Source organism: Alosa pseudoharengus, unplaced genomic scaffold, assembly GCF_046254945.1.
Source record: "Alosa pseudoharengus isolate Yale_2024_CS ecotype anadromous, Long Island Sound unplaced genomic scaffold, YU_APseudo_1.1 YU_APseudo_1.1_scf_17, whole genome shotgun sequence".
NCBI lineage: Eukaryota > Metazoa > Chordata > Actinopteri > Clupeiformes > Clupeidae > Alosa > Alosa pseudoharengus.
In genome coordinates, this window is record NW_027468640.1 from 2,851,764 (window position 1) to 2,864,230 (window position 12,467).

The 12,467-nt window shown below is 45.4% G+C and overlaps 1 protein-coding gene and 1 long non-coding RNA gene across 2 annotated transcripts in view; one reads left to right on the forward strand and one right to left on the reverse strand.

Moving 5' to 3' along the window:
• synpo2a (synaptopodin 2a) overlaps positions 1–12,467 on the reverse strand; it is a 48,427-nt gene that overhangs the window by 10,409 nt on the left and 25,551 nt on the right. The gene's annotated exons all lie outside the window — the stretch shown is intronic.
• Positions 9,626–10,419, forward strand: LOC143127152 (uncharacterized). The gene is made up of 3 exons (XR_012987520.1): positions 9,626–9,701; positions 9,797–10,117; positions 10,331–10,419. It is a non-coding gene; the product is annotated as an uncharacterized LOC143127152 (long non-coding RNA).

The following is a 12,467-nucleotide window of genomic DNA, read 5'->3' on the forward strand; positions in this document are numbered from 1 at the left end:
CTTTGCGATAAGTGCCATGGGATCTTTAACAACCATGGTGAGTCAGGACCTCAATTTGACATTCATGCAAAGGAAAACATCTCCTGCAGTACAGTGTCCCTGTCACTGCAATAGGACATTGGGATTTTATGCAACCCCACCCCCATCTTTCCTGTTCATAATTCTGAGAAATTCTTGAATTGTGTGCATGTGTGCGTGTACGTGTTTATGTTTGTGTGTGTATGTGTGTGTGTGTGTGAATATTTATTTATGCACATGTGTGCATATGGAATGGGTTAACATGACCCCTGGAGGCAAACTGACGCAAACAATTGGTCATCCTAGGCCCTACGGTTCTCAAGATATTCACAGAAAACTCTGTTGGTGTATGGTCACTAAATGTACACATAAATTAATTTATTGTATGGCCCCCCATGAATGAAAGTCCACGAAACTTGGCATGCATTCGGAGGGTGTCATAATGATCCTACGCTTTCAATTTTGTGCAGTTTTGACCATGTCAGCCAGAGATATTGTGATTACAACACCTAATTTTTTGCTTTTTAATTTTTAACTAGGTGGCGCTATACATGAAATAAGTGGTAATGGGATGGGTTGACATGGCCCCTTAAGACCAACATACAAAAAAAGGTGGTCCTCCTAGGCCCTACGGTTCTCGAGATATTCACAGAAAACTGTCTCCGGCCACCTACAGGCCAGTTGGGGTACAGTAACATAAATTAATTTATTGTGTGGCCCCCCATGAACGGAATTTCACAAAACTTGGCATGCCTTCAGAGGGTGTCATAATGATCCTACACTTTCAATTTCGTGCAGTTTTGACCATGTCAGGTCACAGATACCTGCGATTACAACACCTCATTTTTACTTTTTTGTTTTTAACTAGGTGGCGCTATACATGAAATGAGTGGTTATGGAATGGGTTGACATGGCCCCTTAAGATCAACATACGAAAAAAAGGTGGTCTTCCTAAACCCTACGGTTCTCGAGATATTCACAGAAAACTGTGTCTGCCCTACCCTCCTTTCGGGGGGTTCAGTCCAGCGGGGGAGGGCTACAGATCAAAACGAAAAACGATAATTCTATGCTATCCATGTGGGGCTACATGCCCACCAAGTTTCGTGTACCCCGGTCTTTCAGTGTCCCGGGAATCCTTGACGGACATTTGGGCATGCGAAAAAGAAAAAAAACACCTGCCTATCTATCTATCTATCATGGCAAAAATATTTCTTTCCTGGGCCAAACATACATAGCTATGGGTATGTGTGTGTGAGAGAGATATTGGTAGATTGCAGTTTTTGTCAAGAACCATGGACATTCACTGCTAGCTTGGGGCAGAAAACTTAAATGTGTGCGTACGCGCGCCGGTGTGAGATAGTGGGAAAGACTGACTTTCTCTGGCAGGAGCTTGATAGCTTGAAGAACAAGACAAACTCATTAAAGTCTGGTTAAGTAAGATTCCGCTCTGCTAGTAGCTACATAAGTTTAGCTTTTACCCCATAAACAGACTGTATAAACACACACTAGCCAACTTGCTACCATCTAGCTAGCAAACATATTTTTACATTATTATGACCGCCGCGCAGCGAAGCGGCGGTCATATAGGTTTAGTCAGTTTTTTTTTTTTTTCGTTTTTTTCTTTTTTCTTTTTCGCATGCCCAAATTTCCGTCAATGATTCCCGGGACTCTGAAAGACCGGGGTACACGAAACTTGGTGGGCATGTAACCCCATATGGATAGCATGGAACCATCGTTTTTCGTTTTGATCTGTAGCCCCCCCGCTGGACTGCACCCCCCGAAAGGAGGGTAGGGCAGACACAGTTTTCTATGAATATCTCGAAAACCGTAGGGTTTAGGAGGACCATTTTTTTTTGTATGTTGATCTCAAGGGGCCATGTCAACCCATTCCATAACCACTCATTTTATGTATAGCGCCACCTAGTTATACACAAAAAAGTAAAAATGAGGGTTTGTAATTGAAGGTATCTGTGACCTAACATAGTCAAAACTGCACAAAATTGGAAGTGTAGGATCATTATGACACCCTCTGTATGCACGCCAAGTTTTGTGGAATTCCGTTCATGGGGGGCCACACAATAAAATAATTTATGTTACTATACACCAACTGGCCTGTAGGTGGCCGGAGACAGTTTTCTGTGAATATCTCGAGAACCGTAGGGCCTAGGAGGTCCACCTTTTTTATGTATGTTGGTCTTAAGGGGGCATGTCAACCTATCCCATTACCACTTATTTCATGTATAGCGCCACCTAGTTAAAAATCAAAAAATTAGGTGTTTTCATCACAATATCTCTGGCTGACAAGGTCAAAACTGCACGAGTTTTGTGTACTTTCGTTCATGGGGTGACCATACACCAACAAGGATTCCCGGGACACTGAAAGACCGGGGTACACAAAACTTGGTGGGCATGTACCCCCACATGGATAGCATGGAACCGTCATTTTTCGTTTTGATCTGTAGCCCCCCCGCTGGACTGGACCCCCCGAAAGGAGGGTAGGGCAGACACAGTTCTCTGTGAATATCTTGAGAACTGTAGAGCCTAGGATGACCATTTTTTTCCGTATGTTTGCCTCCAGGGGTCATGTTAACCCATTTCATGTGCACACATGTGCACAAACACATACACACACACATACATTCACAGTAATCATACGTATGACACATACTCACACAGTAGACATATGTCCGCTTGCATGCACAGGCACATACGCAGGCACACACACAAGCACGCACACACACACACACACACATAACATAAACATAACACAAACAATCAAGAATTTCTCAGAATTATGAACAGGCAAGATGGAGGTGGGGTTGTATAAAATGAATTTTACATGTGAAATCTATGAACTAATCATGTTTTGGTACTTGTTGTCTAGCAGATACCAGTGAGAATTGAGTGTGGATAATGCAATTTAGTGAGACAGTTAGAATCATATAGGCCTTTCAGCGTGATTTCTTTATGTGGAAAAAATGTGCTGGACTGGGCGGCGGTCATATTTTGTACCGCTCTGCGGTACATCTAGTTTATATCTGCGTCATTCTGTTAACAGGCTAATTAGCCTAACTTGCAGGGCTATGGGTATGTGCGTGAGAGAGATATCGGTAGATTGCAGTTTTTTTCAAGAACCACATTTGTCATTTGGAATCTGGAGGCTCACTGGCATGCCAGAACATTTTTGGTAAACTGACTGTAACATTACTTATGCTAATTATCATATTCTTTACAGGGAGTACCACAACAGGACCCTTAGTGACGCAGTCCCAGGTAAGGCATGGTCTACCTAAGCTGCTTCATCAAAACATATCTAATGTAATACATTTCCTTCAACGTTTAGGCCTTTATAGTTGGTACTTTTAAAATGTTTCTGTAACATGAGGCAGGTAGTGGCGCCCGTAAATAAGTCAGTCAATGAAGTTTACTGTTTACTGTGAATGTAATGGAGTCACACATAAGCTGTAATGTCAAAAGGTTAAACTGGTCCAACTTCACCCTGTAGCTTTACATTCCACTGCTACAGCACCTATACAGAATTACAGCAATTGGGCACACACACACCTCAGACAGACATCTTTGGGCACACACACACACACACACCTCAGACAGACATCTTTGGACACACACACACACACACACACTCCTCAGACAGACAGCAGTCAGGGCCAGTGCCCAGGCCATGGACCATGAGCTGAGCAGGTGCAACATGTGTAATCTTGTTTGACTATTGATGTAACTTGACTTTGTGTGTATAACAGTGTTTTATTGTAATATTTCCAAAACATCCCATCTGTGTTCTTTATAGCTGATTTGCAGTAAAGAATAAATACAGTAAAGTAGAATATTATTTAGTTACTCGAAGACATTGTTTGCCGGTCTTTCCCAGGATTTTTCAAACAGAGACCTAAAAAGAGTTGAAAATAACCTTAAAGGGATAATAATTCTTAAAGGGATAATAATTCTTTCAAAATTATGATATTACCATGTTATTGTAATCTCTATTTTTATATACACTGTTTTTTACATGTTTAAAAGGTTTTCATATGTCGTACCCATTCACATGAGTTTAAAACATGAGACATTGCGACTGCAATTGTATTTTCATTTCTACTTTGCATTTCAATATTTTGAGCATTTGCGCTTCCCGTAGTCCAGTCAGAACTACAGTCTGCTGGAGGTAAGCTGTGCATAGAGAGTGCTCCGTGAATAATTTTGTGTTTTAATATAAATTAACATGTTTGTCTTCCACACTGGTTCAAATACGTATTCACATAAGTTGTATTAATAGATAATGTCTGCAAGTAATGCTAGAGTGTTGTTTAAGATGGTATCTAATTGAGCTATTGTAGGCTATGTGGAAATTGCAGTAAATCGCAAGAGACAATTTCTCACGTTGAGCACACGAATGCGTGTGTCGTTTATTTCCATAGGAAAAAACACTGAAAAAAACAAAATGGCGCTGTCCAGCAACAAAACAGGCATGGGGCTACACGTCATCACACATTCATAACATTTAAAGGGACCGCGATCCCTGAACAGTTATAACCAAGGTGAATTATGCCGGTCACATTCACTACACATGTCCCCCCAGAATTCACCATATCAGAAGTAAAATCAACAGTCAACGGGGAGGTGGGCGTATTAACCGGCCACAACGGCTGTGCTGTACCGGAGGTCGATGAGACCCAACTGCGGCAGGTGTCCCGTCATGACACGGGTGTGGGGCATGGCGTGTGGGAGGCTTGGGAGAGAGGGGAGTAGGGGGTGGGGGCAGAGCTGGAGGCCGTCCGCGCCGTGGGGGCTGGGCCAGGTCAACGGGCCTGGCCACATCCAAGTGAGCCGGTTTGAGGCGGTCAATGGAGAGTCGCTCCGGTTTGCCGCCCATGTCCACCACAAAATGTTTGTCTCCTGCCTCCAAAACACGGAATGGGCCCTCGTAGGGCGGGCGTAGCGGTCCTCTGTGGGCATCGTGGCGAATGAAAACATAGTCAGCCGTCTGAAGCCCAGTGGGAATGTGCGACTGAGGGAGGCCGTGACGGGAAGTAGGGACAGGTGCGAAAAACCTCGCATTGTCCAATAGAGTTGACCGCTGGAGAGTAGCAGACCAAGGAACCGTGGTGCTAGGGACAAAATCCCCTGGGACCCGCAGCGGCTGTCCATAAACAAGTTCGGCGGATGAGGACTGTAAGTCCTCCTTTGGCGCGGTCCTGATGCCCAGCATCACCCACGGGAGTTTGTCGACCCAGTTGCTGTCTTTGAGGCTGGCACGCAGGGCAGCCTTCATTGACCTATGAAAACGTTCACAGAGTCCGTTAGCCTGCGGGTGATACGCAGTCGTGCGGTGGAGTTTCACCCCGAGGCTCTGAGCGACAGCATTCCACAGCTCAGACGTGAACTGCGCGCCTCGGTCAGAGGATATATCCGAAGGGGTGCCGAAACGAGCAACCCAGGTTCCGATAAAGGCCCGTGTCATCTCAACAGTTGCCACCGACGTCAGTGGCACAGCCTCAGGCCAGCGGGTGGTCCTGTCAACCATGGTTAACAGGTATGTGAAACCGTGAGAAGATGGCAGAGGGCCGACCAGATCTACATTCACATGGTCAAAACGTCTCTCTGGAACCGGGAACAACTCTAGCGGGGCTTTAGTGTGACGGTGTACTTTGGCCCGTTGGCACTCAACACAGGTGTTAGTCCAGTCCCTAACGTCCTTCTTGAGGCCGTGCCAGACAAACTTTGCTGCAACCAGTCTCTGTGACGCTTTCGAACCTGGGTGGGAGAGACCATGGATGGCATCAAAAACTTGTCGTCTCCATCCTGTGGGAACGATTGGCCGAGGACTGCCTGTGGAGACGTCACACAGGAGCGTGGTGCCAGCATCTCCAAAAACCACGTCCTCGATCTGCAGCCCTGTAGTTGAGGTCCTCAGGAGTTGCACGTCCGGGTCTGTGGTCTGATCTGCTGACATGCGGTGGTAATCAAAGCCAAGATGGACTGCCCCCGCCACAGCCCGTGACAGGCAGTCCGCCACGTAGTTGTTCTTACCAGCAACATGCTGCAAGTCCGTAGTGAACTCTGAAATGTAGGACAGATGACGTTGCTGGCGGGCGGACCACGGCTCAGCCACCTTGGCCATGGCAAAAGTCAGTGGCTTGTGGTCCACAAAAGCAGTGAAGTGTCGACCTTCCAGCAGGGAACGAAAATGTCTGATGGCGAGGTAGAGACCCAGCAGCTCCCGGTCGAAAGTACTGTACTTACGCTCGCTGGGACGCAGCTGACGGCTAAAGAAAGCCAGCGGCTGCCAGGCCCCGCCTACCCACTGCTCGTAGACAGCACCGACAGCGTAGTCCGAGGCGTCCGAGGTGACGGCGATGGGGGCTGTTGAAGAAGGATGCGCCAGCATGGTGGCATTCGCCAGGGCTGCCTTAGTGGCAGCAAAAGCCTTGTCCCTGCTCTCTGACCAGTCCACAAGGTGCTTGGGCTTACCTTTCAAGGCCTCGTGCAAGGGCCGCATAAGCTGAGCAGCTCGAGGGATGAAGCGGTGGTAAAAATTCACCATGCCGAGGAACTCCTGTAGGGATCTGACAGTGAGCGGGCGTGGGAACTGTGTTACTGCCTCCACCTTTGATGGGAGAGGGACTGCACCGTCCTTAGTGACTCTGTGTCCCAGGAAATCAATGGTGGAGAGACCAAACTGGCACTTGGCGGGGTTGACAATTAGCCCGTGTTGGCTAAGTCGCTCAAAAAGGGTTCGGAGGTGCGCCAGGTGCTGAGACTTGGACGTGCTCGCTACGAGGATGTCATCCAAGTACACAAAAAGAAAAGGTAGCTCCCGTAGAACAGAGTCCATGAGGCGTTGAAAAGATTGGGCGGCGTTTTTAAGGCCGAATGGCATGCGCAGGAACTCAAAAAGACCAAATGGCGTGATCACGGCTGTTTTGGGAATGTCCAGTGGGTGCACCGGCACCTGATGATATCCCCGGACGAGGTCCACCTTGGAAAAAATCACCTTACCTGCCAGGTGAGCTGAAAAATCCTGTATGTTCGGGACTGGGTATCGGTCAGGTGTCGTTGCCTCATTAAGCCGCCGGTAGTCGCCACACGGGCGCCAGCCGCCGCCCGGTTTGGGGACAATGTGGAGGGGTGATGCCCACGGGCTGTCGGATCGACGGACTATACCCAGGCGTTCCATGTTTGCAAATTCAGCCTTTGCAACGGCAAGCTTGGTCGGGTCGAGGCGCCGAGCGCGGGCGTAGACGGGTGGACCAGTAGTGGCGAGATGGTGCTCCACACCATGCTTCACGGCGGATGCAGAGAAGGTGGGCTGAGTGAGCGCTGGGAACTTGGCAAGTAGACGGTGGAAGTCATCTGAGGCTGAGAGCATGCTAGACAGTCGTATGGAGTCAGTCCCGCTGAGCGTGCACGTATAAGAACAAAATGTGACGGCGTCAATCAAACGGCGGTTCTTTACATCTACCAACAGTCCCTGTGCACACAGAAAATCGGCTCCGAGGAGGGGAACGGCAACCTTTGCTGTAACAAAGTCCCAGCCAAACCGCTGTCCTCCGAAACACAATTCAACGTACCTCGTTCCATACGTGCGGATGGGGCTACCATTGGCAGCTTCCATAGGGGGGCCGTGGCTGTCAGTCACCATGTCCAAACGGGATGCAGGCAGGACGCTCCTCTGTGCTCCCGTGTCGCACAGGAAACGTCGTCCGGAGATGCTGTCACGGATGAAAAGCAGCCTGCCTACGCGGCCGACGCTCATGGCCACTACTGAGCGCCGGCCCTGGCATTTCCCGACCCGCCGAAACTGCATGGCGAACGACATTTGTTAGCCTTGGGTCCAAACTTGGCGTGATAAAAACACAAGCCTGAAGACTGTTGGGGGCCAGAAGACTGCTGCCGACGAGAAGTGGTTGCCGCGATGAGTGTGGAGTCGTCCAGCGTCACAGGGGCGATGTGTGCGGGAAAAAGCGCGGCCACACAATGTCCCTGACTTGCCAGGAAGAATTTGTCAGCCTCTTCAGCCAGCCTCCGACAGTCAGTGATTGTGGTGTTGGCTAGTGCAGCCCTGACTTGGGAAGGCAGCTGACGCAGAAAAAGTTGGATAAAAAGAAAATCGGGTCTGTGCTCACCCAAGAGATCCAGCATACGGTCCATGAGCTCAGATGGTTTGCTGTCACCCAGTCCTTGAAGGGAGAAAAGCCTGCTGGCTCTCTCAGCGTCTGACAGTTCAAACGTTTTCAACAGGTGGGCTTTGAGTGCTATATACTTCTCAGTTGCCGGAGGGTTTTTAAGAAGGCTCACCACTCTGGATGCTGTTGAATTTCCGAGAGCCGACACAACGTAGTAGTACTTTGTTGTATCCGCGGTGATCTCACGCAACGCGAACTGCGCTTCAGTCTGGGCAAACCATGCCGACGCCGACGATTCCCAGAATTCGGGGAGTTTGAGGGTAACAGCGTTCGCGGTCATGGTCGTGTAGTGTCTCTGGATACGTCCAGCAGACTAACGTCGGGGTCACCAGTGTGGAAATTGCAGTAAATCGCAAGAGACAATTTCTCACGTTGAGCACACGAATGCGTGTGTCGTTTATTTCCATAGGAAAAAACACTGAAAAAAACAAAATGGCGCTGTCCAGCAACAAAACAGGCATGGGGCTACACGTCATCACACATTCATAACATTTAAAGGGACCGCGATCCCTGAACAGTTATAACCAAGGTGAATTATGCCGGTCACATTCACTACAGCTACGTCTTTTTGGCGGCAGCCACGTAAAGTTTTATGAAGAAAACACTTCCTTTTACGTTTATACTGTAGATTTGGATGTGCAATCGCAAATCGTTTGATATCAATGGATTCTTTGTTTTATGTGTGAATGCAGGTACGTTGTTTATATACACTGTTAATGAATCAATGCTTGTTGTGAATTAATGTTCAATGGAAAAAAGAAACTATACGATCACAAAGTGTGAAATGCCAACTCTGTATGTCGTTTCTTTTGCATGTTTTTATGTTTGTTTAAACTAAATTGAACAGGCTATGCATTCTTTACTATGTTCAAAAATAGCATAGGCGATGCTAGCCAGTCAGAACTACAGTCTGCTGGAGATTTGGATGTGCAGTCGCAAATCGTCTGATATCAATGGACTCTTTAAGAACTCTGTTTGTGTGAATGCAGTGGTAAACAAATACACTGAGAAGAGTTCCTGTGTTGAGCCATCCTCAATCATCACAACTGACACCTGCAATAGTGAGGGTCGTCACACGCCGAGATCTAACCGCGCTGTTACGCCATTCACAAAGTCACCAAAGGTGGCCAAAACACTGGAAGCCTTTCAACTTCTCTGTATTTCTTTTGCGCAAAAATTCTGACATGACCCCCTCAGCAGAGCAAGACCTACAACATATGCAGGCAGGTCTCGGCAAGAGAACACTCTTAGTGGGTGATGACATGGCTCACTCAGAGGTCAGATTTGTATTTCTACCAAAGTCCCTCATCAGGAAATGAACCTTGTCTACCGCAATTCAATCCATAATGCAAACTCATATTTTTTAGGTCTCCACCTTATTTGAAAGTGCCTTTCAAAAAAGGAAAACGATCACAGGAGACTGGCTCTTGTCCAAAAAAATTAAAACGATCGCAGGAGGCTGGCTCTTGTACAAAGCAGCTGGTATGAATATCAGAGAAACTCAGACATGTTTTGATGTAACCTTCCTTTGAAATTGTTGTGGAATATTTCTCATAGCATTTATCATTCTTGAACAGGTGGAAATGGACAAAGGCATTTATCTGTAGTACCCCTGAATCTGAGGGACACACAGGAAGTATAATCATAAGCACAGGAAGTACAATCATAAGCACAGGAAGTACAATCAGAAGCGCGTCTGGAGGGGGTAACCATGTGGCCCCGTTACAGGAGGAATTCCATCTAGTGCCTCTTGCCTGTGATGCCCAGGAGTTTCCCCTCATATCATGCCCAACGTGCCCAAAGCTGAATTCAAGAATTGCTTGAAAGTTACGCCACTACAGCTTCTTGCCCTCCATGTTGAACAACGTGATGTCATGGAATGTGACTCAGAACCAGAGGTAAAGCGATATGTCTAATGGACACTTACTGTAATGTGTAACTGCTTCCTAGAAACAACGTATGAGCACCTTCCTCAAACGTAGAAACAACATATGAAAAGATGTAACCCTGAGGACAGAATGGGAGAATTTCCTCCAAGAATTAACCCATGAAACGACACTTTTAATGAAACGACACTTTTAATATTATCTTTCGTTTTTATCTTCTCCTAGCCAACACAAGGACCAGATGGAATATCCAGTTGTGGAATTGGAACAACATGCAAGTTCCTGTGGGGACCTGAAACTCGAAAAGGTATTGCTAAGTATAATATTTTCATGAGACATTCATACTCTATGCTGATGTGTAAGAACAAGATGGCCGGAGTGATGAGGAGGTTCCACAGCATCTGACTGTTCAGAACCATGCAGCACATGAGCCCCTTCTGCCAAGCGAGAAGAAGGACTTCATCATATACGTGAAATTATACAATGATTGTGACGGAAATCATACAATTTGTTTTCCAACTGTAAGTGCATGTAGTCGCACAATAACATTTCCAGTTGCTCACCTAACAACATTTGATGAATTTAAAAACATTATGAAAATAGCACTATCCCATGGGCAATCCTTCTATAGACAACATTTGATGAATTTAAAAACATTATGAAAATAGCACTATCCCATGGGCAACATGGGCAATCCTTCTATAGACAACATTTGATGAATTTAAAAACATTATGAAAATACTTGATACTTTTTTGTTTTAATAAAAATGTTATGAAAAGTGCAGTGGAGCCTTTTGTCATTAATCTCCATCACAATGAAAGTAGTAAACCATTCACATATATGCTCTTTAACATTAACATTAAGTAGTAAACTATTAACATATATGCTCTTTAACATTAACATTAAGCAGTAAACCATTAACATATGCTCTTTAACATTAACATTAAGCAGTAAACCATTAACATATATGCTCTTTAACATTAACATTAAGCAGTAAACCATTAACATATATGCTCTTTAACATTAAGAAGTAAACCATTAACATATATGCTCTTTAACATTAACATTAAGCAGTAAACGATTAACATATATGCTCTTTAACTTTAACATTAAGTAGTAAACCATTCACATATATGCTCTTTAACTTTAACATTAAGTAGTAAACCATTCACATATATGCTCTTTAAATTGTTATCACAATGAAAGTAGTAAACCATTAACATATATGCTCTTTAAATTGTTAGGTTAAAAAACCCCAGCTCTAAACAATTTTTTTATTTGGATAGTAAAAGACAACACACCTACACACTGACCTGATTCATTTATGGCTAGAGTCTACATGAACCAGAGACAGCTACAGGTTCTGCGAGCTACAAACCCATCCTGTATCATACAGGCCAAAACTCCAGCTCCATGAGCTACAAACCCAACCTGTATCATCTGGGCCAAAACTCTAGCTCCATGAGCTACAATCCCAACCTATATCATCTGGGCCAAAACTCTAGCTCAGTCCACACGCTGTGCACTACTCCTCACTCTACGCCACTGCCAATCAGGGTTTCTGCAGGTATCAGCAAATATCATTTCATGCTTTTTCATGCCACTTTAATATGAGTCTGATACTGCTCCATTGGGACATAATTATGGGGCGTGTTTCAACCGATACAGGGGGGGAATGCAATTGGATAGACCTAACCAATCAGAGCAACGAAATAACTTACCGTGAGATGTAGGAAGAACACCCTAACCATCCTTCTTCTTCACAAATGCCTTGTCTTTTGTAAGTTATTATGCCGTCAATATCTTCTACAACACTCATTAGCGAAATCTAAGAGATACATAGTAGGGTAGGCTATTAGGAAAAAACTGATATAACCTATATCCCCTCCGTTTTTAAAAATAATTCTGTTGAACAAACGAACGAGGGAACAACATGTCACAATGCAACATACTGTTTTCCCATGATGAAAGTGAAACCATGAGTTTTCCCACATCTCAACTTTGGCCAAAGTTTTCAGAAATAATCGTTTTCAGTGATAAAACCTCATTGAAATAATATGCATTTTCCATATGAGGTCTTAGAAGCCATCTGTCTCCTTCTAGCCACAGCGATTTTGTTGCAAATAATCAAGAATGCCCCTTAATCACTTGAATTTCCCCTGGGGATCAATAAAGTATCTATCTATCTATCTATACCAAGCATGGGGCATTCTTGATTTTATGGACCTCACAACCCAATCAAGTTCATCATTAGATATATGCTGGAATAACATCCACGAACAGAGAGACCATTTTCCTTCATTCGCCTGTACATTGTTCTTCTTGAAACACCATACAAGTTTGCTAGAAGACCTGCAGGTA